Source organism: Mustelus asterias, chromosome 15, assembly GCF_964213995.1.
Source record: "Mustelus asterias chromosome 15, sMusAst1.hap1.1, whole genome shotgun sequence".
Taxonomy (NCBI): Eukaryota; Metazoa; Chordata; class Chondrichthyes; order Carcharhiniformes; family Triakidae; genus Mustelus; species Mustelus asterias.
Window position 1 is genome coordinate 81,243,925 of NC_135815.1, and position 26,492 is coordinate 81,270,416.

Consider the following 26,492-nt stretch of genomic DNA (forward strand, 5'->3'; position numbering starts at 1 on the left):
GCATTACATAGAAATATAGAAACATGGAAACTAGAAGCTGGAATAGGCCATTTGGCCCTTCGAACCTGCTCCGCCATTTATCTTGAACATGGCTGATTATCAAATTCAATATCCTGATTCCCCCTTCCTCCCATATCCCCTCATCCCTTTAGCCCCAAGAGTTGTATCTAATTTCTTGAAATCAGACAACATTTTGGCCATTTTAGTCGTGAATTCAATGCATTCACCACCCTCTGGGTGAAGAAGTTTCTCCTCACCTCAGTTCGAAAATGTTTACCCCTTATCTTCAAACTACAGCCCCTAGTTCTGGACTCCCCCACGATTGGGAACATTCTTTCTCATTCTACTCTGTCAAAACATGCTGAATTTTATAACTTTTGATGCAATTCCTTCTCACTCCTCTAAATGCGAATGAATATAATCCTAACCAACTTAACCTCTCCTCATATGACAGATCTGCCATCCCAGGAATCAGCCTGGTAAATCTTCGCTGTACTCCCTCGATAACAAGGACATCCTTCCTCAGATAAGGACACCAAAACTGCACACAAATTCCAACTATGCCCTCAACAATGCCCTATACAGTTGCAGAAAATCATCGCTATCTCTGCACTCAAATACTCCCACTATGAAGGCCAACATATCATTTGCCTTCTTTATTGCCTGCTGTACCTGCGAGCTTACTTTCAGCGACTAATGCACAAGGACCCCAATGTCTCGTTGAGTATCCAGCTGTCTAAATTTACAGTAAGAAGTCTCACAACACCAGGTTAAAGTCTAACAGGTTTATTTGGTAGCAAATATCATAAGCTTTCGGAGCACAGCTCCTTCGTCAGATGGAGTGGATATCTGTTCTCCAACAGTGCACAGACACCGAAATCAAGTTACAGAATACTAATTAGAATGCAAATCTCTACAGCCAGCCAGGTCTTAAAGGTACAGATAATGTGGGTGGAGGGAGCATTCAACACAGGTTAAAGAGATGTGTATTGTCTCCAGACAGCACAGCTAGTGAGATTCTACAAGCCCAGGAGGCAAGCTGTGGGGGTTACTGATAATGTGACATAAATCCAACATCCCGGTTTAGGCCGTCCTCATGTGTGCAGAACTTGGCTATCAGTTTCTGCTCAGTGACTCTGCGCTGTCGTGTGTTGTGAAGGCCGCCTTGGAGAACGCTTACCTGATTTACATCCATTCATTTAATGATCTATCTTTCTATTATTGCTACCAAAGTGGATAATTCACATTTATCCGCATTATACTGCGTCTGCCATGCAGATGCCCACACACTCAGCCTGCCCAAATCACGCTGAAGCATCTCTGCATCCTCCCCACAGCTCACCCTCCCATCCCACTTTGTATCATCTGCAAATTTGGACATAATACATTTGGCTTCTTCTTCCAAATCATTGATATATAATATGAACAGCTGGGGTCCTAACACAGATCCCTGCGAACCCCCCTAGTCACTGACTGCCCATCAGAAAAGGACCCATTTATGCCAACTCTTTGCTTCCTATCTGCTAACCAGCTTTCTATCCATCTCAAGACATTACCTGCAATGGCTTGTGCTTCAACTTTACATAGTCTGTTATGTGAGACTTTGTCGAAAGCCTTCTGAAAGTCTCAATAAACCACATTCACTGGCTTTCCTTGGTCAACTCTACGAGTCACATCTTCATAAAATTCCAATAGATTCATCAAGCATGATTTCTCTTTTGTAAATACATGCTGACTTTGTCTGATTATACCACTGCCTTCCAAAGGCTGAGTTATGAAATCCTTGATCAGAGACTTTATCAACTTCCCTCGGACCCACGTTAGGCTCACAGGTCTATAGTTCCCTGCTTTCTCTCCATCTCATTTTTTGAATAACGGGCTGACATTAACTACCGTCCAATCTGTAGGAACTATTCCAGAGTCCAAAGAAATTTGGAAAATATTCACCAATGGATCTATTATTTCCAGAGTCAGTTCCTTAAGTACTCTGGGATGGAGATTATTAAGACCCGGAGATTTATCCACCTTCAGTCCCATCAATTTCTACAAAACCATTTGTCTATTAATGCTGATTTCCTTCAGCTCCTCACTAGAACATGTTTCTCTCAGCACTTCTGGCACATTATTCATGTCTTCCTTTGTGAAGACTGAAGCAAAGCACAAGTTTAATTCCTCAGCCATTTCTTTATTCCCCGTTATGAATTTGCCCATTTCTGACTGTAAGGTGCCTATATTCATTTTTGTCAATCTTTTTCCCTTTAGATACCTATAGAAACATTGACAGTCAGTTATTATGTTCCCTGCCATCTTTCCTTCATACTCCATTTTTGCCTTCTTTATCGATCCCTTGGTCCTCCTTTGCTGAATTTTAAACTGCTCCCAATCCTTAGGTCTATTGTTTTACAATGTGCTCAGAATCATTAGATCAGATAAAAGATGGAAAATAAGAATCTAAATGAGGCAGAGATGCAAAGAGATCTCAGATTTTTGGTGAGCAAAGTGTTAAGTCTGTTACAGGAGTAAACCAATCATTCGGTTTTAATTCTTGAGAATTGGAAATAAATATTAGAGAATTGCAGTTAAACCTGTACAAAGCATGCTCAGACAGCACTTGGAGCCCTGTGTATGGTTCTGGTCACCACATTATCAAAAGGATATAGAAGCACCAAGGAGGATGCAGGAATGATTGACAAGGATGATAAGGATTCTACTTCTCAACAAATGATAAACAGGTTGGGTGTTGGGCTCTAATTGGTCACGGGTGTTTTCACTATTCTAAGCCAGGCTCCTGATGCTGCCGCTCTGTCTCTCCATTGGGAGAGATTCTCACTGCTCAGCCAGGAAGAAACCTCAGGAACTGGGCAGGAAATGTTCACAAAAATACATTTAAAAAGTGGGACCTTTCCTGCCCGTGTCCCCATCTGTGGGATCCTCAGTCTCTGGTTGTGATATCCCCCTGGACTATCACATGGTGGCCATCTCCAATGAACTGTTGGTTCCTCACAGGATGCAGAGTTGCCCCACCATTGAGAAAATGCCAAAAACCCAATGATCTGACCCCAATTTGGGACAGTATCGAGATACAAGTATTAATTCCAAAGACGCGCATTCTTCTGTGTTTAAATGTATCTCCTGCTCTTGTCCAATTCTCTTCCAATTAATCTTACATCTATGTCCAATTATCCTCTATAGCCTGTTTCTGTCTGTCCTGTCCCTTCATTTCATAATTTAAAATTGTGTCCAATCACCTTGGTAAGAAAGCAATTGTCCAAGGCTCTCTTCTTATCTGTCTTTCTTCACACTGTTAATATTCATGTCACTCTGCTACATTTTGCTGTAATTTGTAATAAACTTAAAAACTGACCAAATTTGATGTACCAGCATGCTTAGTGTTCTCGGGGAGATGGGGGATGGCCGCGGATGGGGGTATTGGGGCTTGCGCGAGGAGGTTTAGGAGGTAGATGTTCGGGGGATTTGGGGCTCTGCAAGGACATCGATGGGGGGTTGCAAGGAAGGCCAGTGATCGGGCTGGCTCGCAATCAGGAGGCCGGCAATGTGGGGCCATTGCGCATGCACCGATCTCTGGACTGGCAGATTGGCGCATGTGCAGTGGCCCGCTCAGCGCTATGCTGCCAACTTCTCCAGTGGGAATAGACCCCGCACCCAGATTCTCAGAGGGAATCCCACTCGACCATTCTGTGAAGTTCAGAGTGTTGGAGATTCAATCTGAAAATCACACTAAAAATAATCAGTGAAATTAAATCCCGTTTTCATGTGAATTGGGGAAAATCCCGGCTGGGATGTATGAAAGGAGTTGTGGAACTCATCATGGGAGCAGCACAGGATGGGTGAAGGGAAGAGGAGATAAAGGCCTGGTTAATCAAAGACAGAAGGAATGAGCAAAGGCACTAATATCTCCTGGAGGGTGGGTAATATGAGGAGCTCACTTTGAATATCTTTAAATGGTATTTGGAGCTGGAATCAAGGCCAAAATGGTCAGTCACAAATTAAACATCAATGTTGAATCACTGCCGAACTGACTACTTGCTCTTGTTCGTACATATGTGGCTTTTGATCCAGTCACTCGAACTTAAAATCAATTGAAACTCTTTGGGCCATAACCACCTGGCTCCTGAGTGTGGGATATTGGGGGGTTCCTGTTTCAAGCATGTGAGTCGTTACGGAATGTCACTCCACCACTGATTCCCACGCTGAGGAAGTTAAGGGCCCTTGTGTCCAATTCTTTCTTCCAGATGTCTGAACTCAGTAAACTGTTCGACAAGACAACACCTTACAATGCCAGGAAACATATTGGGGAATCTGTGTTGGATCCTCTGAATCGCAGCAACATCTTCTTGTAATGGGAAATCAAAATCCACAAATATTTCTCTAACTGTGGGTTTATGGAGGTTTTATCTAAATTCACCATTACGTCTTGACTTTAATATTCGATACATACTGCCGTAAAAGTCAGTATCTCATTGGCTCTTTATCTTGATCCACTTGAGGAGCTGTTTTTAATGTTGGGAGCCAAAATCCCCAAACCTTTCAGCTTTTTGATATCATCCAGCTTTCCCCCATTCCAAATATGTTTTCAATGAAATGTAAAACCTCACACTGACTGACATTAAATTCCATTGTTACTCATTGGCCCATTTATCTCAGCCACGTTGCTTTGAGCTTCAGAATTCATGACGATGCTTCCTATTTTAATATTGTCTGCAAATTTCTACACCACTGTTTCGAGCTTTGTATCCAGATTATTGTGTAAAGTTAACAGGGTTGAGTCCAGAGCAAAACCCTCTGGATCTCCACTGCCTCATTCCAAGCACTCGGAGAAACTCCCATTGCTTCTTCCCATCTAAACAGTTTGCTTCCCTCCCCCTGATTTCATTTTCTCCAGTTGAAACCTGTGTGGTATCTTTGGCCACGATTCTCCCTAAAAAGTTTGAAGTGTTGGATTCGCGGCAAAGCTGTTTTTTTCAGTGCAACTTCAGACGAGAATCTCTCACACTATAATGCAGAGATCACAATTGGAACTATCTTTTGAAGCTCGGGGGGTGAGGCCTATTCACACCGGAGGCTGACAGTTCCGGTCCTCTGTTCATGCGCAGTGGCCCCAAACTGTCAGCCTGCATTTTGCTGTCCAATGTAGAAAGATAGAAGAGAAAAGGGCCACGATAAATGTGGCAGACTCTGCTAGGGATTTTGTTTAATCAACTTAGATGTAGAATTCACTTTAAATCAAAGGGGAGCAAGTTTGTTCGTAATTGTAATGAGGTGTTTTAAATGCTTTGTAGTTTTAAAGGTACATGTAATACCTTTAATTAGTCCATACATATAAATATATCTTCGATACATTTTTAGAAGTTAAACAAATAAACTTTGATGTACAGTTGCATCACAGTGGATACTAAACATATGTTAGATACATTCCTTTAAAGCACCCAGTTATTGGAATCACAAGGCCATAAAGGACACTTATTTGCTTTACCAGACACTTGATCGAAAACAACTGATACAAGAGTGAATTTTAATGAAGCTGCCTTCGCAGTTTCTAATCTTAACAGTCAGAAAGACATTAATGTCTCAGCGAACAAAAAAGTTATGGTAAGGGACCTAGTGGGAACTGACAAGAATTAATGGTATCATGATGATACCCCTCAAAATTGTAGGTGTGATAAAAAGCTCAGTCATTGAATTGCTGAGCAATATATACATGTGTTTCATTATGATGGCTCAAAACAAACTTATCAAGGCTATAATTGGGAAATATCCTGAAGGCAAGTTGAGTTGACCACATTCCTTCGAGATTCACTGACCTCACTGACAAGGCCATTAAATACTCCTGGCTTTTGTAGGCCCCATTTATCAATTAAGAGGTGCCCATGTGAGACTGTTTGAATGAAGATGCTTTGTGAGGCTGCTATCAAAATAGAGATATGATGTCTGACTAAGAGACTAGAGGACCAGCTTATGGATGATATATTGGAGTATCACACGAGTTATCATGATCTCATAGATCAGGGTGGTTCAGTATTTTTTCTATTGGATCAATATTCAAAGTATATCATTTGTAACACTTTTCTTTGGATTGTGTCCAACTGACTGTGAGCTGCAGAACTGTATAAACCAGGATGATTTTCTTTGTCCGGTGGAGTGGTGTCTCTGACCCATTTGTCAAGAACCTCCCCACTTGCTATCAAATGAAATAAAGACAATCTGTCAGTTAAGTATCTTGTGTTAACGTGTGTTTATGCTAAAGTCAAATTTGGAAGTCGAGATTTCGACACCACCCACCCCCACAGCCTGATCGCGACCCGCAAGGGCATTCCCAGGGCAGCCCCAAACGCTCTCACGTCCTGGAGCACCCCGATATCCAGCGCGTCCCCAGCAGTAACAATCTCTCCCACTCCTCGCAGACCCCAGGGAGGAAGAACCCCACCCGGCAGACCCCCTCTCCGGCAGACCACCCATGCTGTCCACCACCCTCCCAGGCTGCCCTGTTCGCTGGGCTTCATCCTGCCCCGATCCATCCCCATGCAGAGTGGCACCGGAACACCCACCTCGACAGATTGCCCCCCTCGGCCCTGCCCCCAGCTGGCCTCGCCCCCTAGCACTGCCCCATTCCCAGGAGGCAGTGCCAAGGTGCCCCCTGGACATGGGTACAGGTTGGCACTGCCAGGGTGCCCATTTACAGAGGTCACTATCCCCCGCTGCCCGTCGCCTTGGGGGCCCTGTTTGCCCCCGTTCACTCCAGGGGGATTGTCCCATTATTTCCCTGAAAATGAGGAGCGAGTGCAAACCCCGCTGGAGTGAAATAGTGGCGGTGTGGGAGACGCGAGCGGGCCGGGAGAATTCAGTCCCAGGCCCGCTGTTATTTTAAAGGCTATTTAAATATTAGCCCCTCCCCCCAGCCAATTTCCAGCATTGCGCAGACGCCACTGGAAATCTGGGCTTGGGAGGTGCAATTGCGGCGCGAACGCTCGCTAGAATCCTGCGAATTGGCCAACATGCGAATCTCCTAATCTGCCGCATTAACAAATTAGCGCAGTGGCGTGGGAGAATCACCCCCTTACTCAAACTTTCTGAAGATCCATGTACACACCGTTCACTGTATTTCCCCACACACCACATGTGTCGCCTCATGAACAAATTCCAGTCAGTGTCAGGTGTCGAGATCACATTTGGGGCCCTGGAAAATGTAGCATTAGTATTCCTCTGCCTTGCTTACTTCATAACCATGAAGTTTTCTTTACCCTGGTGTTGCATCCACTTCATACAAACTAATTGTCACAAATACCTCACAACATAACGTGTTACATCATGCACGGAGCCTCTGCTTATTTCACAATTACACATTGTATCGCATAATTACAAGAACTTAACCAAAACAAAATCACCCAATGTAACAACATTATCAGCATCTGCGCATGATAGCATTGTCATAACTCAAGTCCTGTGTTTCATTTTCTCCTAGTTTCCAGTTTTTTTAACACAGAAAATAATATTTTATTTAAACCAACAGTCATGTTGTCTCTTTTGCTCTTTGTCGGCAGAGTTCCACTCACAAACCCAATTTCCAAATTCATATGTGATAAATTCAGAATTCAGTTTAACAATGACGCATAACATCCGATTAGTGGCCAAATATAGAAGTATTTTTGCCCTCTTACATCAAAACATAAGAACTGGGAGCAGGAGTCGGCCTTCTGGCCCCTTGAGCCTGCTCCACCATTCAATAAGATCATGGCTGATCGTTTTGTGGACTCACCTTCACTTACCCGCCCGCTCACCATAACGCTTAATTCTTTCACTTTTCAAAAATGTATCTATCCTTGCCTTAAAAACATTCAATGAGGTAGCCTCAACTGCTTCATTGGGCAGGGAATTCCACAGATTCACAACCCTTTGTGTGAAGAAGTTCCTCCTCAACTCAGTCCTAAATCTGCTTCCCCTTATTTTGAGGCTATGCCTCCTAGTTCTAATTTCACCTGCCAGTGGAAACAACTTCCCTGCTTCTAACTTATCTATTCCCTTCTTAACCTTATATGTTTCTATAAGATCTCCCTTCATTCTTCTGAATTCCAATGAATATAGCCCCTTTCTACGCAGTCTCTCCTCATAAGCCAATCCTCTCAACTCTGGAATCAACCTAGTGAGTCCCCTCTGCACCCCCTCCAGTGCCAGTATATCATTTCTCAAGTAAGGAGACCAAAACTGTACAGAGTACTCCAGGTGTGGCCTCACCAGCACCTTATACAGCTGCAACGTAACCTCACTGTGTTTAAACTCCATTCCTCTAGCAATGAAGGACAAATTTCCATTTGCCTTCTTAATTGCCTGTTGCACCTGCAAACCAACTCCCTGCGATTCTTGCAGAAGGACACCCAGGTCCCTCTGCACAGCAGCATGCTGCATACATTTGTTCAAAAGTTGACATCCAGTTCCCAATGGGAGAAGAAGCCTTCGGCTTTCTGCAATACAATCTCCGGAGGCTCCAGTGCGACACAGGAGAACTCTATCCACGCTCTCTTATAATGGGGCCAGCTTGGGATCTTCTGTTGAGACCTTGCTTGGAAACAGCAGTTTTCTAATGGAAACAGAGCAGATTTTCACAAAATTGTTTCAACTTGGCGCTTCCACCATGCATGTCCTTGCATCAGGACCTGTGTGTTGCCCCAACGCACATGTGTGGTGCTGTGACGTTAGTGTACCTTTAAGAAATGTTTTTTTTAAATCATGTTCTCTGCAGCTATAACAGGTTCGCTTTTTTCTCATTGTTGCTGGGCTGTCTGCTACAAGTCCTTTCATTGCTGCTTCAATGCCTTAAATTGGGATTTGTTTATTTTTACTCCGGGCCTCAGGTACTTTCTGGGATTTTTTATGCCCTTGCATTGTTTGGGGAAGAATGATTGACAGGTAAGGTGACAGGAGTTCTTTTGCTTTCAGTTTTGAGCTGCTGCTTTAGCTTCGAAGGGGAATTATGCTTAGAACCCAAGGGAATAGGGGAGATCCTAAATGAATACTTTGCATCGGTATTCACAAAGGAGAGGGGCGTGTTAACCGGGAGTGTCTCGGAGGGAGGTGTTGACCCGTTAGAGAAAATCTCCATTACAAGAGAGGAAGTGTTAGGTTTTTTAGGGAACATTAAAACTGACAAAGCCCCAGGGCCTGATGGCATCTATCCTCGACTGCTCAGGGAGACGAGAGGTGAAATTGCTGGGCCTCTGACGGAAATCTTTGTCGCTTCTTTGGACACGGGTGAGGTCCCTGAGGATTGGAGGATAGCGAATGTGGTCCCGTTGTTTAAGAAGGGTAGCAGGGATAACCCAGGAAATTATAGGCCGGTGAGCTTGACGTCCGTGGTAGGGAAGTTGTTGGAGAGGATTCTTAGAGACAGGATGTATGTGCATTTAGAACGGAACAATCTCATTAGTGACAGACAGCATGGTTTTGTAAGAGGGAGGTCGTGCCTTACAAATTTGGTGGAGTTTTTTGAGGAAGTGACAAAAACGGTTGATGAAGGAAGGGCCGTGGATGTCGTCTATATGGATTTCAGTAAGGCATTTGACAAAGTCCCACATGGCAGGTTGGTTAAGAAGGTTAAGGCTCATGGGATACAAGGAGAAGTGGCTAGATGGGTGGAGAACTGGCTTGGCCATAGGAGACAGAGGGTAGTGGTCGAAGGGTCTTTTTCCGGCTGGAGGTCTGTGACCAGTGGTGTTCCGCAGGGCTCTGTACTGGGACCTCTGCTATTTGTGATATATATAAATGATTTGGAAGAAGGTGTAACTGGTGTAATCAGCAAGTTTGCGGATGACACGAAGATGGCTGGAATTGCGGATAGCGAAGAGCATTGTCGGGCAATACAGCAGGATATAGATAGGCTGGAAAATTGGGCGGAGAGGTGGCAGATGGAGTTTAATCCGGATAAATGCGAAGTGATGCATTTTGGAAGGAATAATGTAGGGAGGAGTTATACAATAAATGGCAGAGTCATCAGGAGTATAGAAACACAGAGGGACCTAGGTGTGCAAGTCCACAAATCCTTGAAGGTGGCAACACAGGTGGAGAAGGTGGTGAAGAAGGCATATGGTATGCTTGCCTTTATAGGACGGGGTATAGAGTATAAAAGCTGGAGTCTGATGATGCAGCTGTATAGAACGCTGGTTAGGCCACATTTGGAGTACTGCGTCCAGTTCTGGTCGCCGCACTACCAGAAGGACGTGGAGGCATTGGAGAGAGTGCAGAGAAGGTTTACCAGGATGTTGCCTGGTATGGAGGGTCTTAGCTATGAGGAGAGATTGGGTAGACTGGGGTTGTTCTCCTTGGAAAGACGGAGAATGAGGGGAGATCTAATAGAGGTATACAAGATTATGAAGGGGAAAGATAGGGTAAACAGTGGGAAGCTTTTTCCCAGGTCGGAGGTGACGATCACGAGGGGTCACGGGCTCAAGCTGAGAGGGGCGAAGTATAACTCAGACATCAGAGGGACGTTTTTTACACAGAGGGTGGTGGGGGCCTGGAATGCGCTGCCAAGTAGGGTGGTGGAGGCAGGCACGCTGACATCGTTTAAGACTTACCTGGATAGTCACATGAGCAGCCTGGGAATGGAGGGATACAAACGATTGGTCTAGTTGGACCAAGGAGCGGCACAGGCTTGGAGGGCCGAAGGGCCTGTTTCCTGTGCTGTACTGTTCTTTGTTCTTTGTTCTTTGAGTGTGGACATCAAACTGAAAAGCTGTGTTTGGCTCTCTCTCACTCCCTGGTATTGTACGTTCTGCTGGCTAGCGGGAAGCAAGGATTCCTGGCCTTCCGCGAGTGAAAATTCTGCAGCTGGTGAGTTGCAAGTTAGTACCTAGAGCCGTTCTCTACCCCTTCCCAAGCGTGCCTGTGTGTGCATCAAGAGAGGTGCAGAATTCAACCAAAGAATTAAGTTCCAGCATCACGTGAGCATTTGTATTTTCTGCACTAAACGTGTGGCAAGGTTTTGGAGAGGGTACAGAAAAGATTTACCAGGATGTTGTCTGGTGTGGAGGCCATTAGCTATGAGGAGAGGTTGAAGAAACTTGGTTTGTTCTCACTGGAACGACGGAGGTTGAGGGGCGATCTGATTGAAGTCTACAAGACTATGAGAGCTATGGGCAGAGTGGATAGTCAGGAGCTTTTTCCCAGGGTGGAAGAGTCAATTACTAGGAGGCACAGGCTTAAGGTGTGAGGGGTAAGGTTTGAAGGAGATGTATGAGGCAGATTTTTTACACAGAGAGGAGTGGGTTCCTGGAACTTGTTGCCGCGGGAGGTAGTGGAAGCAGATACGGTAGTGACCTTTAAGGTGTGTCTTGACAAATACATGAAAAGGATGGGAATAGAGAGATATAGTCCCCCAAAGGGTAGAGGGCTTTAGTTAAGTCGGGCAGCATGGTCGGTGCAGGCTTGGAGGGCCGAAGGGCCTGTTCCTGTGCTGTAATTTTCTTTGTTCTTTGTTCTTTGTTTTTGTTTAGGGAAGTTTGTTTGATTGGAACATTTCCTACATACATTAAGGGTTACTCAATATCATGGTTGTTGTTATTCTTATTTGTAATTGGTAAAGTTTATTGTACATTTTCGTTCCACACATGTTAACTGTATTTGAAAAAAAATCTTTGTTTGATAAAAGCTCCCTTGTAGGTCAGTTGAAACATACCTGAAATGTAGCATCTCATCCTTAACCTAAATAAATTCAAATTGCAAAATTTAATATCCAGGCGACTTCATTAAATACTTTGCAGTTCTTGACCTGAATTATAACAATTGGGGACTCGTCTGGGATTAAAATCTCTTTCTTGATTAATTTGGGATTGATGGACTCAAAGACAGTGACTGGTGAGCATATTTGTGTTTTCTTTTTGGGTGTTGTGTTCAGGTTTAAATAGGGAGTGCCTTGTGGAATAATAGCTCTTTCAGAGGGCAAAAAGTTCCTGGGAGTGGAAGATGTCAAGCAGGGTGGTTTCCAAAAGGTGACTAAAATAAAACTTTTGCAATTGGCAAAAATGTTGCAACTGACATTACCTGATGGTGTAAAAAGTCGGGGGGGGGGGGGGGCGGTTGTTGTGGCAATAGCTCAGCATTTAAAACGGCCAGAAACACAGTCAGAATCACTGGAAATGGCGAGAATTCATTTACAAATGCACAGCTTGAACATCGCAAAGGACTAAAGCAGTTTGAATTCAAAATAAAAGAAAGGGAGGCCATTGCCATAGAAAAAAAAACAGAGAAAGGGAGGAAGAAACAGCACAAGAAATGGACTGCCTGCATTGCAGACAAGGCAGAAAGAATAATGGAAAAAATTTGAACTTCAGAAACTGACAATAAAAAGTGAACATCAGTTAAAATTGGCGGAGGTCAAGGGAAAAGTACATTTTGACTATAGTGATGAGGATGGTGAAGAAGTGCGAGAGTGTCGGAGTCAAAAGCTTGGAAGGGATATATTTAAATATGTCCAAGTATTGCCAAAGTTTCATGAGAAGGATTTAGAAGCCTTTTTCATTTCCTTTGAGAAAGTGGCTAAACAAATGAAATGACCACAGACCATGTAGGAATTACTGATTAAAACAAAGCTGGTAGGTAGAGTTAGTGAAGTGTTTGTATCACTCTCAGAGGAGATATCTGGGATTTGTGATGAAGTGAAAAAAATACATCTGAAATGCATATGAACCAGTGCCAGAAGCCGACAGGCAACACTTTAGAATTCTAAGGAAAGAACCTGGTAAAGTACATAGAACGTGAAAGGATCAAACAGAGTAATTTGGTAGATGGATAAGGGCTTTGAAAATAGACCAGGCAAAAGAAGCTCTTGGAGAAATTATTATTTTGGAGGAGTTTAAAAATTTACTTCCTGAGGTAATGAGAATTTAATGTGGAAGAGCAGAGTGTTAAAACTGAGAGGTTAGCTGCAGAAATGGCAGATGATTACGAATTAGTTTATAAATCAAAGTTTGGTTTCTGACATCATTTTCAGCCTGAGGGATAGAAACTGGGGAAAAGAGAAATTCTCAGGTGTTAAAGGTAAAGGAAGTTCTCATGGGAGATAATAAGGACAGTGTTTAAAAGGTTAAAAGGAAACAGGAGGGTGGAAGAGAAATTAAAAGCCTCAGAAGTTTTCACTGTAATAAATTAAGCCACGCAAAGTCGCAGCGTTGGTGTTTTAAGAAAAGCATTGTGACGACTGACATGATAAAATAGGATAAGCCAATGGGTTCTGTTAAAGTGGTAAAGGAAAGCCCAATTAAAGTGAAAGAGGTGCTAAAGAATGTACAGCTTGACCAGGAGTTGATTGATAAGAAGGTGCCAGATCTCTCTTAAGAGTTCACTTGTGCGGGTAAAGTTTACTCATGTGCCAGGAGGGAGAGAATCAGGAGCAAGTCAATCTTAGATGATAAGAGATAGGAGTTATGCAGTTTGGAAGGAGTATTACCAGAAAAGGTGATAACTTATGGAATTCATGGTGAGAAGAGTAATGTTCCATTATATAAGGAGAGGTTGGAGAGTCAAGTGAAGAGTGGTAAAGTTGGAATAGGAGTAACAGAGGAATTATCTTGTCCAGGAATACAGTGTATCTTGGGTAATTGTACAGCTGGATCACAGGTGGGAACGATTCCTACTGTGGTTGAAAAGCCAGTGGAAATCAAACAACTGAGTTTTTGAAGGATGCATATCCTGGGATTTTTCCGGATTGTGTAAAGAGTAAAGATCAGAAAGTTACAAAAGGAACAATTTTTGATCAGATGTTTGGAAAAGAACAAGAACAGGCTGAACAAGGCGGAAACCCAGTCGTTCCGATTGGAGCCTTCAACTGTGCATGCGCAGAGAAAATAAAATAAAATAATGCTTTTCCCCTGCCCCATCCCTCCCGGGCCAAATAATATCTCCCCCTGTCCCCCACGGACATTGGACCCCCCAACATTACTGACAACCTTATCCCCCACTCCCCCATCGAGGCTGCCCTCCACCCTCTGATCGCAGGCAGAGTGGCAGCAGCCCCCACCTCACCCCCCATCGATCGCAGGCAAAGTGATCCCGTCCCCTTCCCCCCCACCCCGCCCCCAGCTTCCGCAGGCAGACCACCAAAAAATCCCCAAGGATGGACAGGCAGATAGGCAGTGCAAGAAAAAATGAGCACAAGACTAGTCCCCCGACTTACTGAGGGCGATACCGGGAGGCTGCTGGTTGCGGCAGAGCCAGTTCGGGTCACCCTCTTCCCCCAGCAGGATGCAGACCCGGGGGGGGGGGCGCTGCTGACGGCAATGCGGCCTGGGAGTCAGTTGCCGTCTCGGTTAGTGCCATGGCACTGGCCCCCAGTAAGAAGTCTCACAACACCAGGTTAAAGTCCAACAGGTTTATTTGGTAGCACAAGCCACGATCTTTCGGAGTGCTGCTCCTTCATCAGGTGAGTGGGAGTTCTGTTCACAAACAGGGCATATAAAGACACAAACTCAATTTACAAAATAATGGTTGGAATGCGAGTCTTTACAGGTAATCAAGTCTTAAAGGTACATTGTTGTTGTTGCATCCAGTTGGTTATCCAGCGAATGAAGCCACTGTGCCAGACTTGAAACGCAAGCCACTGGATGAGACCATGGAGTTTGTGTGACTCAAACTGAGTCCGAATGTCTGCAGACTGATATTTTTCCAACTCAGCACACCTTCTAGCACCTTACTCTCCGCAAAGCATCCAAAGACGGGAGGGACGACACCTCGACCAAACACTGAATATTGAAAATCTAGAATACCTCATCTGAACTCCCACTATTGTTAGCCTAGGAACCTTGATCAATTTCCCAGTATTAGAATCATAGAATCAATGAATTATTACGGTGCAGAAGGAGGCCATTCGGCCCATCGTGTCTGCACTGACAGCAATCCCAACTCGGCCCTATCCCCGTAACCCCACATATTCACCCCGCTAATCCCTCTAACCTACGCATCCCGGGACACTGAGGGGCAATTTAGCTAGGCCAGTGCACCGAACATGCACATCTTTGGACTGTGGGAGGAAACCGGAGCACCCATAGGAAACTCACGGAGACACGGTGAGAATGTGCAAACTCTACACAGTCAGTGTCCCAAGCCGTGAATTGGACCCAGGTGCCTGGAGCTGTGAGACAGCAGTGCTTACCACTGTGCCACCCTGCCATGAGAAATGAAGGCCACTTAACTTGATCAAGGAGAAATTGTTGAGTCAGCATTCTGAGACTACATTGTTGGACTATGTATCAAACTTTCGGGAGAGATTCACGAGGGCTGGTGGGTTGGCTAGATAGCATGGAAAATGGCATAGCATGCGATGAAAAAATAAGCAGATCAGAAATAAAAAAATTCTAGTTTTGCGAGTTAGTATTATTATCTGTGGCAACAGCCTGAAATCTCAAACAAATTACAAATCTCAGGTAATGAAGACACGAATGGAGGCAAATGAGTGCCATGTAAAACTGCTAAAGTTGGAAAAGAAAAATGTAGCTCAATCAGAATGTAAGTAAAGTAAATTTATTCATTAGTCACAAATAAGGGTTACATTAACACTGCAATTAAGTTCCTGTGAAATTCCCCCTAGTCGCCACACTCCGGCGCCTGTTCGGGTCAATGCACCTAACCAGCATGTCTTTCAGATTGTGGGAGGAAACCGGAGCACCCAGAGGGAACCCACGCAGACATGGGGAGAATGTGCAAGCTCTGCACAGACAGTGACTCAAGCCAGGAATCGAACCTGGACCCTGGTGCTGTGAGGCAGCAGTGCTGACCACTGTGTCACCGTGCCCCCCCAAGTCATAAGTGATCTCGAGATGGAGATTGAGGAGCAGAAGTATTTTACTACCACAGGCAGAAGAAAAGGACAACGACGTGAAGTAAGACTTTGATGAAACGTTACCATCATTCAAAATGAACTGCTGGGATAATGAATCTATGCAGTTTGCACAGACATGGATACCCAGAAAAACAAGACTCTTCGTAGCTGAGGTTCGAGTAACTTACGATGGTTTCGACAACAGCATGACTGCCAAAATGATCGTGCAAAAGATAATTACAACAAATCCTGACACCAAAGAAGTCAATCTGCTATATATCTCTTCCAAGGAACATGCAGAAAATGATGATGAAGATCCAGAATAAACAAAGGAATTAATAAACTATCTTGGAACAGACAGCTATACAATTGGAGACTTGAAAAAACTTTGAGCTATCATTTTGCAACAGAAGGTGGAGTTGCCTGACAGAGGAAGTAAGGTCAGTTAACAAGCAAGGGGACAGTGATAAAGCAAACATTCTGGGTGGCCCTGGACGCATACATGTGAAGCTAAGACAGCGTACAAAGGGCAGGTATGCTTTGACAATGTCTGCGAACAGCTTAACCCTATGCAAAAATCATTTTGCTTTGACATTTTGGGACTCTGAAACTGAAAATAATTGTTGCATTCAGTGAAGAAAAGAAAAGCAAATCCAAAGTGGTTTGTGCCAGTTTGCATTCAATGTAAAATTTCACCCTCCGGATCATGATAATTATGACAACAGAATCGAGCTCGGATTTGGAATCAAAGCAGGATGAAGAACAGAAGGAGGTTTTAAAAAGAAAGAACCAACAGCTGAACAACAGCAGTGCGTCAAGAAAAGAAGGAAGAGAGAACGTGATTGCTTTATCATGACTTTGAAAGAAGAATGGATGCTCGATATTGGAAGAGAAGCACTGAGCTGGACGATACGACTGTTATGTTTGCATGCTGAGGAAAAGTATTTTATATATATATACATATAATATATATGTGTGTTTGTGTGTATGTGTAATACATATACACATGCATATTAGAGAGTACTAATGGTGTGGAAACTAGAGGTTTTGAAAAATGAAGTCATCTTTTTATATTGTTCACTTTTAAAGGGTGTGTGTGATGGTGCTGTGCCTTTAAGCAATGTATTTATATCATGTTTCTTGTCAGGGATATGTTTAAAATTCAGCTCTTTTTCATATTTTACTTGATTTATTATTGTCACATGTAATGGGAATACAGACAAAAGTATTTTGCTTGCATGCTATACAGACAAAACACATTGTTCATAGAGTACATAGGGGAAGAGGAAAGATGAGAGTGCAGACTGTAGGGTAACAGTCATAGCTAGGGTGTTGAGAGAGATCAGCTTAATATACGGTAGCTCCATTCAAAATTCTGATGGCAGGCGGAAAGAAACTGTTCTTGAGTTGGGTGTGTAGGCGGGCATAAATTTTGTTCGTATTAGGATTAGAATATTTCTTAAACTATAACTCGATAAATGAAGCAAAACAGGACAGCATTCAGCCAGAAAGGTGTGAGTAAGGCAAACAGACATCTTTTAAACACAGAAACCAGGTTGACAAAGACTCAGGAACTCGCATCAATATGCTAGTCAGAAAATATCTTGAGACCTGGAAAACTTCCTGACATCCCATCAAACACCCATTGTCCAAAGGAATTCAGAGACATAAAGCAATTATCACACTCTTAAACCAAACTTTACATATTAAACTCTAGACCAGAAAACCCATTAACGGGATAACTATAAAAGAAAACCATTTACACATCAAACTCCACACCCACAAACCTATTGAAACAGGATGATTATATCAGGAAACCACTCACAAACCATTTACATATCAAAACAGATCGTTACTATAACTATACTCCGTTTTGGCAGGCAGGCAGAGTACTTTGCGGGACTGTCTTGTCTGTGTCCTGATTGTACCTCCGTCGACGTAAAAAAAAACTATAATAAACTGTGCTGTTATCGATCTTGGCTCTGGGTGCGAGTGGTGTGGTATCTGTTCACTCGCGCTAACAATTGGGGGCTCGTCCGGGATAGTGACCGCCGCTGGAACATCGCCTCTCAAACACTGGGTGAGTATCTTTACTCATTTAAAGTCCGTGGGAATTCCCAGTGCCAGCGGTGTTCCACGGCTGCCGCGATCTGAACTTGTGAACAGAGCCCGATCGAGAGCTGCACAGCGGGGTAGGTTCTTCTTTGGGCGGGTGAGCGGGGTCGCGAATTGTAATTGATTGTGTACTGTTGCATTCCGTGTATCCCTGACAGCGGACCCGACCAGATATTAGCTGACCCAAAAGGTACCTAAGGAAGACAAGGGTTAAGTGGCCGGGAGGCCGGGAGGACGTCCAGGGTTAGGGCCAATGAACGCGGACTCACGAAGTTCGGTTTAAGTCCGGGCGCTGCAAGTCGGGTAGGACCTCTGCAGGCGCGAAAGTCTGGGCCACTGGAAACAGATCCGCGAGGAGTCTGCTACATGTCCGGGCGCTACTAAGTCTGGAGCCTCTGTGAGTGCTTCGGGCACTACAAGCAGGAGACCTCTGGTAGCGCGAAAGAACGGCTACACGCCGGGGGAACTCCTACCTGCGGTCAATCCCACGCTTGTCCGCACCCAGGTCAGGGTGATTCCCGGGGAGATAGGGAAACGGCGAGCCTCTGTGGATTGATTTAGCGGTAGGATTTGGTCAGGAAAGAGTGGCCCCCGGCCCCTGTAGTCGTGGTCAGAGCCCCCCCCCCCTGTCTCTGTGAGCGGTGATCTCCCCGTTACATGCAGGATGGGCTCTGCGTGTTACTGCTGAAGGTTTAAAGGTACTGACAGTGGAAACACCAAACCAGGAACCCCAGGGATACCTACACAAGTATCTGTGGGAAGCACCAAACCAGGATTAGTACACCACTGATCTTAGCTAAGAGATTCGACATGGATAGCATTGAGACCATTTTTGAATGGGGGCCGGAAGGGTCCCTCACCCGCTATCTAGCAGATAAAAACAAGAACCTAATTAAAAGCATGATTAAAACAGGGTGGAAACCCCAAGACCCCCTTGAGAGCCAACGGGAATGGTGGGCAACGGAAAAGAGGAACAAGGATGATAAGGCTTGGATCCTCATACTAAAGACACACCTCACCCTAGCAGGGCGAGTCCATAAATACGTTCAGGATAAACAAGAAAAGGCTGAACAGAAAAAGCATGCTGCTGTGATGGCTATTAACCCCGTGTTGCCGGCACTGACCGACTTCTCCCGTGAAGCCCCATACGAGGAATGTCCCGATTGGGAGTGCTTAATAGACGAGACAAGTCCTCGGTGCCCAACAGGGGGGAGTCCCCCGGTAACCACCGATCCCCCAAACGCCAAAGCAGCACCTCTTAAGATCGAATGTATCCCAGGGGGACAAGGGAGAGACGGGCGAGGAAGGCAGGCCCAAATTAAAATGACTTATGTGTCACTCTCGCCAGGGGACACTATGAAATTACTAGAAAAGCTCCCAACCCTGCAGCCCAGGCACAGTAACGCAATTTTTTGGCAAAAGATGAAAGAGATGCAACTGTGCCACAACTTACACAACCGAGATATAGCAGGGTTAGTAAGAGCCAAGATGCCCGAGAATCACTGGGCTCGGCTCCGGGCAGAACACCAGAGTGGGACTTGGTGTGCAGACCTAGACGGGAGCCGCCGGGAGCAGGAACAGGCTCTGACAGGCTTTAAAAACGATATCATCCTGACCATGGGGGAGGTCCCCGTGAGTTGGAGTGTAATAGTAGGAGTAACGCAGAAAAAGGAGGAAGGGGCTCAGGAATACGGGCGACGAAAATTCGATGCCTTTGTAGCCCACGGAGGAATGCCAGATGCAGATAGACAGAACCCGGCATTCCTCCAGTTATATAGGGATGGGCTGAGCCCAGCACACCAAGCTATCCTAAAGACAGGATTGGTAAACTTTAACACCTTCGATGAATTAGAAAACTGGGCTGTCACTGTAGACAACCAGCAAAGGAAAACACAGGGCGCCAGAGCAGGGATATCAGCGGTAGGAACTGAAGGAGGAAATTGCTACAGGTGCGGGGAATTAGGCCATTTCAAAAGGGAATGCCGAGCTATAATCCCGCACCCTCCTAATACATGTAATAAGTGCGGCAGAATCGGACACACCGAATCTACCTGCAAAGACAGAAGGATCCCAAGGAGAAAGGGAGCGCCCCCGAAGAGACTGGAGAAAACCCCGGCAAGCGCCCCAGATATAAGGGAGAATGAGGTGGTTTCGGACCCAGCGCACCTCAGCCACCAGCAGCTGCTGGACATTATACAAACCTTGGCGGCACAAAAATCTGCATGAGTGGCATCGGCCCCCGCCCCGGGAACGGACCCCCGTATCTGGGTGAATGCATCGTTAGGGGGCCGGCGATGCAAAATATTAATAGATACGGGGGCTTCGATATCCCTCACCAACATGGCACTACCCACCACCCACCGTTCCATAGTAGTAGTAGGAATAGGGGGGGATAGGACTATAGCATATCAGAGCGAAGCAGTGTTACTTGAGGTAGAGGGGATCATACTCCCCGTACACTTCTGGGTGGGCCCAAATGAAGAAGGGACAATTTTGGGAATAGACCTCCTGGGAGAGTTAGGAGCAGTGGTGGACGCTTTCAATAAGCGCCTGCTGTGGACGGCAAGGAAAGAACACAAGAGCGGGATCCAAGGATACTGGGTCCCTAATAAGAACGTAGCAGCCATAGGCATGGGGGCTCCGGCTCCGACGGCCCGAGACTGGAAGAAGGAGGGACTAGTGGGACTCTTATGTCAAGCACTACCCCGGGTCTGGGCTACAGGCAAGCAAGACTGCGGTCTCGTCACAATCCTTCCTTTACAAATACAAGGACCAGCCCATGCCCCTCATAAACAATATCCCATAAAACCCGAGGCGTTACAGGCAACCGAAACAATCGTCCAGGCTTTGGTTAAACGGGGCATCCTAAGACCCACCGTGTCCCACACAAATTCCCCGATGTGGCCCGTCCGTAAGCCAGACGGGAACTACCGACTAACCATCGACTATACCGCCCTGAATAAGGTCACCCCAAAGGAACACCCTATCGTTGCGAGCCCGGCCACTATATTTAACGGACTGCGACCTGAATATTGTATCTTCTCCGTGCTAGACATAGCAAACGGATTCTGGTCAATTCCACTCCACCCAGACTCCCAGGAGAAGTTTGCCTTCACCTGTGGAGGTAGACAGTACACCTGGACCCGTCTCCCCCAGGGATTCCACAATAGCCCCAACATATTCCACCGGGTTATGAGCAAAGCCCTCGAAAATTGTAACTTATCCCCCTATGAGAGCGCTTTTCTCCAATATGTGGATGACATCTTGATCGCCTCCACTAACCCGACGGGGCATTTGGGAGCCCTGTCAGTAATCCTGCGGGGCTTACAAACAGCAGGATTTAAGGTTAACCCAACCAAAGCACAACTCGCAAAACCAGAGGTCCGATATCTGGGGCATTACATAAGTCAGGGAAAGAAAACCCTTCCCACGGACCGAAAAACAGCAATTGCCAACATGACCCGTCCGAACACAGTTAGGGGGGTGCGTAGGGTAATGGGACTCTTTAATTACTGTCGGAATTTCATCGATCAGTTTGCATCCATAGCAGAACCTATCCAGCGATTGGTAAAAGGGGGGAGGCCGGGGGCAGAAATCATTGAATGGGGACCCGAACAAGAAACAGCATACTCCCACCTGAAATCAGAATTATTAGCGGCCCCAGCCTTATGCCTGCCCAACATAGCGAAACCGTTCCATCTTTTTTATAATGCGGAGGACGGATTCTATAGCTCCGTTGTGACTCAAGAAAGTGGGGGCACCATGAGACCTGTAGCATATTATTCGGTGCGGCAGTCCCCGATAGCCAAAGGACTACACAAATGTGTGGCAGCCCTGGACTGTGCCGCATGGGCAGTCAGGGTGTGCGAACCCATTACTATGTTAGGACAGATCATCCTGCACACAAAACATACAATAGTAGAATTATTAAACACAGGTCGACTCCGAAATGTTTCAGATGCTCGAAGGGCAACTTGGGAGGCAGTGCTCCTTCCTCAGGACCAATCTATTAAAATCGTACGAGATACCGGAAGAAACCCAGCAGAGGGGTTCCTTCCAGACGGCAGTCCACATCACTGTCCGATTAACCCAGACATGGATACAGAGGATGGGATTAGTGATCAGCCACTGGAGAACCCCGATATAATACTATACGTAGACGGGTCCCGAAGGCAGGTGGAGGGACAGTACCGCACAGGATGGGCAGTGGTAGATCAGGAAGGAACACTAATAGCAAAGGGCACCATGGGGGGGGAGACCTCTGCTCAAGTGGCCGAGCTTATAGCATTAACAAAGGCCCTTAGCGCAGGAAGGGACAAAAGGGTAAACATATACACGGACAGTCAATATGCGTTCGGGGTGGTTCACGACTATATGATAGCATGGAATAGGCGCGGATTCATTACCGCAGCGGGGGGACACATAAAACATGAAAATATAATTCGAGACCTGGCCACAGCATCCAGACTACCCTCAGAAGCAGCCGTAATTAAAATAAAAGCCCATCAAAAGACAAGGACTGTAGAGCAGAAGGGGAACCAACTAGCAGATGCCGCTGCTAAAGCTGCAGCAGGGGAAGCCCTCCCACAGATAGCTGCCATCACCTCTTCCCCCATGGAAGAGATGGATGTTCATAAACTACAGGGTAGCGCTGACCCAGACGAGGTGGCGCAGTGGAAACAGACCGGGGCGTCCTTAGACGAAGATGTATATGGAGGAAAGGACATCAAGTAGTCGCCCCCTCATTCATACAGGCGGAACTACTTCGACTCCACCACGAACCAAACCACTCCGGACGGGATGGGACCCTAGCTCGTTTATCAGGAGATTGGTGGTGGCCAGGGATGGGGCGGGATGTAGCTAAGCACTGCCAAAGATGCATCATATGCGCACAGCATAACCCTGGCCGGCCCCTGAAGGTTAAACTAGCAAACCAACCCAGACCAAAGGGACCTTGGGAAAACCTCCAAATTGACTTCATCGGCCCTCTACCCACCAGTCGTGGGAAGAAGTACTGCCTGGTCCTCATTGACCAGTTCACCCGATGAACAAAGAAAAGAACAAAGAACAATACAGCACAGGAACAGGCCCTGCGGCCCCCCAAGCCCGCGCCGCTCCCCGGTCCAGGATTGAATCCTGAATCCAGGATCCCCGCCCAATTTTCCAGCCTATCTACATACTAATATCCTATCCACCGAGCTGTCCCTCACAGCTACGATGCTTTGTTCATCACAACCTATTAACTCACCCCCACCCCCCCATTCCAGACCATGTGATCTCCAGGGAGAGGCGAAAACCCAGAGTGAAAACCCCAGGGCCAATATGGGGAAAAAAAAATCTGAGAAATTCCTCTCCGACCCCCTGAGGCGATCGAAACGAGTCCAGGAGATCACACTGGCCCTGATCGGAAAATGCTTCCCAACCCTATTCATTTCCACTTCCACGAACACCATATGAATTCCCTGCCCCCGAGACAGGTTCCCAACTATCCGCAGTCTCGCTCTGTACTGGCACCAGCAAGATGATCATAGAATGAAGCCTTGAAACGAGAAACAAAGAACAATTAGCCCGCGCCGCTCCCTGGTCCAAACTAGACCACTCTTTTGTATCCCTCCATTCCCACTCCGTTCATATAGCTAATGGGTAGAAGCCTTCCCAACCCGGGATTGCGGGGCAACCACTGTAGCCCACATCTTAGCATATGAGATAATACCCAGATGGGGAGTCCCGTTACAACTGGACTCCGACCAGGGGACACACTTCACAGGCAAGGTAATGAAACACGCATGTAAAACCTTAGGGATCCGACAGCGGTTCCATATACCATACCACCCCCAGAGTGCTGGAATGGTAGAGAGAATGAATCGCACCCTCAAGAACACGATAGCAAAAACTATCGCAGAAACAGGTCAGGGGTGGGTAGATGTCCTTCCCTGTATCCTGATGCGCCTACGGGCCACCCCAGGTCGAACCATAGGGCTCACCCCGTTCGAACTAATGACCGGGAGAGCAATGCGACTCCCCGAAAACATCGCCGTGGGAGGGGAAGAAATGACACCCCTCCGGGACAAGCTCAAACGATATGTGCAACACTTAGATTCACAACTCCGAGACCTGCACCACACAGCCAGGGACCAGCAAGCCATTAGAGACCAGGCTAAAAAGGAAAATGTCAGTCATACCCCCACCCTCCCTCGAGTAGGGGATAGGGTTTTGATTCGGATTGCCCCAGACCGACCCGGGTTTGCACCGAAATGGATGGGACCCCACGAGGTTATCCTTACCAGCGATACATGTGCGTGTGTCGATGTGAAAGGAAAAGGCCGATGGAAACATTGGTCGCAATTAAAATCCTATCACCACGGGGAAAGAGGACAGAGCAGACTGACTGAAAGGACAGAGGATGCTCCGTCCACTCCACGTATTGGCCCTTAACCATCTTTGTCCTTACAGCGGAAATCGAAATAACAACCTTTATTTTCCAACACTAAAGGAACTATATGCCAACCGAGGCATGAATGTATATATGTAGATAGAAATAAGAATAAGATAAGTAAGACAAGTTCATCACCTAATATGAACCTAACGACTGGCGGCCACCAGGTTTTATATATCCTCCCCCAACCCCTCTCCAGAACCATGTGGACCACTTGGAGGATGATCCTCGCGGCGACCTTCCTGACGAGTGTGGCACCCGAAGAACACCCCATCTACCCGCGATTCCACGGGGTAGCCTTCAACACATCCGAGGCACTATGTGTGCCAGCTGGACCGGACCCTATGAACAGTAGAACTTATCTTAACGCATGGCTACAAGTTTACCCGGGTATCAACGAGATCTGCTTCACTTGCACTTTAGAAGGACTCCGAACATGCATTCAACAGCGGGACCTCCAGAACAGAGACCAGTGCGTTTTTGGGACTCTCTGCGCCCTCCCCGACAACCCACAAGAGGCCCGACCACAGGACACTTTGAATTCAAACATGGACATTTGCGGCTATTACGGACTTGTTGAGGCTCCCGCAGTCTCATTGTATGTATGTTTTGCACCGCTTCCAACGCGGGCCCCCACGACCACAAGGCCCGAAATCTTACCCTGTCCCTTGCAAAGCAGGGGACCGGAGGGAGGATTGGTGTTGTGGAACGAGGGGGAAATTGTGTACGACAACGTAAAACATGAGGTGGTACCTGTCCTGATCGACATTTCAGGAATCCAGGTACCCAGGCATTGCTCAGAACAGGTACAGAACTTGTATCAGATGTTAGAGAGAGAGACCATAAAATGGGCCATTGACGCAATGGGGGCCACACACTACAGGGGAAACATAAACACCAACACATACCGAAGCAAACGGGGTATTATCAATGATATGCTCACAGGGCTGAATACAGGAGACACAATGATTAACTCCATTGACATCCAGGGCCTCAACAGTAAAATTGAACAGCTGAAAGGGGTAATGAAAAACATATTACAGCGGTCATTAGACCAGCAGGCGGAACAAGCATTCTTAGGGGAAGCGGGCGCCCATATCCAACTAGATGGGATTGCAGTGTTAGAAGCACATGCCCGAACTATCAATCGCCTCATAGACAGGGAAAGGGAAGACACTGCCCGGGTACAACAGGGACAGTTATGCCATGCATATGGTCAGTGGATGGTGGCACAAATACGACACAATTTGGACCAGGTACACAGGGGGGAAGTGCCCGATTGGATCGACAGCGCCCAACTAGCGCAACTCGCAGATCAGAAGGGGGTGCTGGATGACCGGACCCTGAAGGGGATGACACGAGTATATCCAGTAATCCCCGACTGCGAGGTTAGTGAGGGCACCGGGATAGGAATGGTTCTGCTAATTCCAACGGTCACACAGGACGCTGGACCATTCCCCATCTTCCGAATTGAAAATATTGGTGTTGTTAGGGGCAATGCTTCCCTCCGCTACCACATAACCGAAAACATGGCCATCTCCAAACATGGCATAATGTCCAGTGTTTCTCTCGCAGGGTGCAAGCAGAGGGGAGAGGTCACCATCTGTCCTCACCCACTGAGACAAGGAGAGGCAGCAGAATGTGGGTTTAACCGAACACAGGACTGCACCTTAGAGATTATACCCGTAGACCCACATTTCGCCCGGGCAGGATACGGGGGGCAGGGTAGATACTGTGTAGCCACCACACGTACATCATTCACATATAACGGATTAACATGCCCAATCCCCGACCCTAACTTCTGTTTTACCCCTCGCAAGCCAGTCACTATAGGTCAAGCTCACATCACCAATATTCGAAATAGGCAGACCATAGCCTTTAATGCCACAGACCCCCTAAAAGACAACCTAAGAGACTACCAAGAACCCGAGCAAGCCCCCATCCCACACCTGACCGAAGTCCTAAGGGAGCTCCGACTTAAAGTAGGACACTCCGTCCGATTATACCACCGGTTACAGTCACACATCAAAACCTTGGAACAAGATACCGAGACGGCGTTACGAAGTCAAACATGGGTACAGAAGGTGTGGGACTGGGGTCTAAATGTAAACATCCACC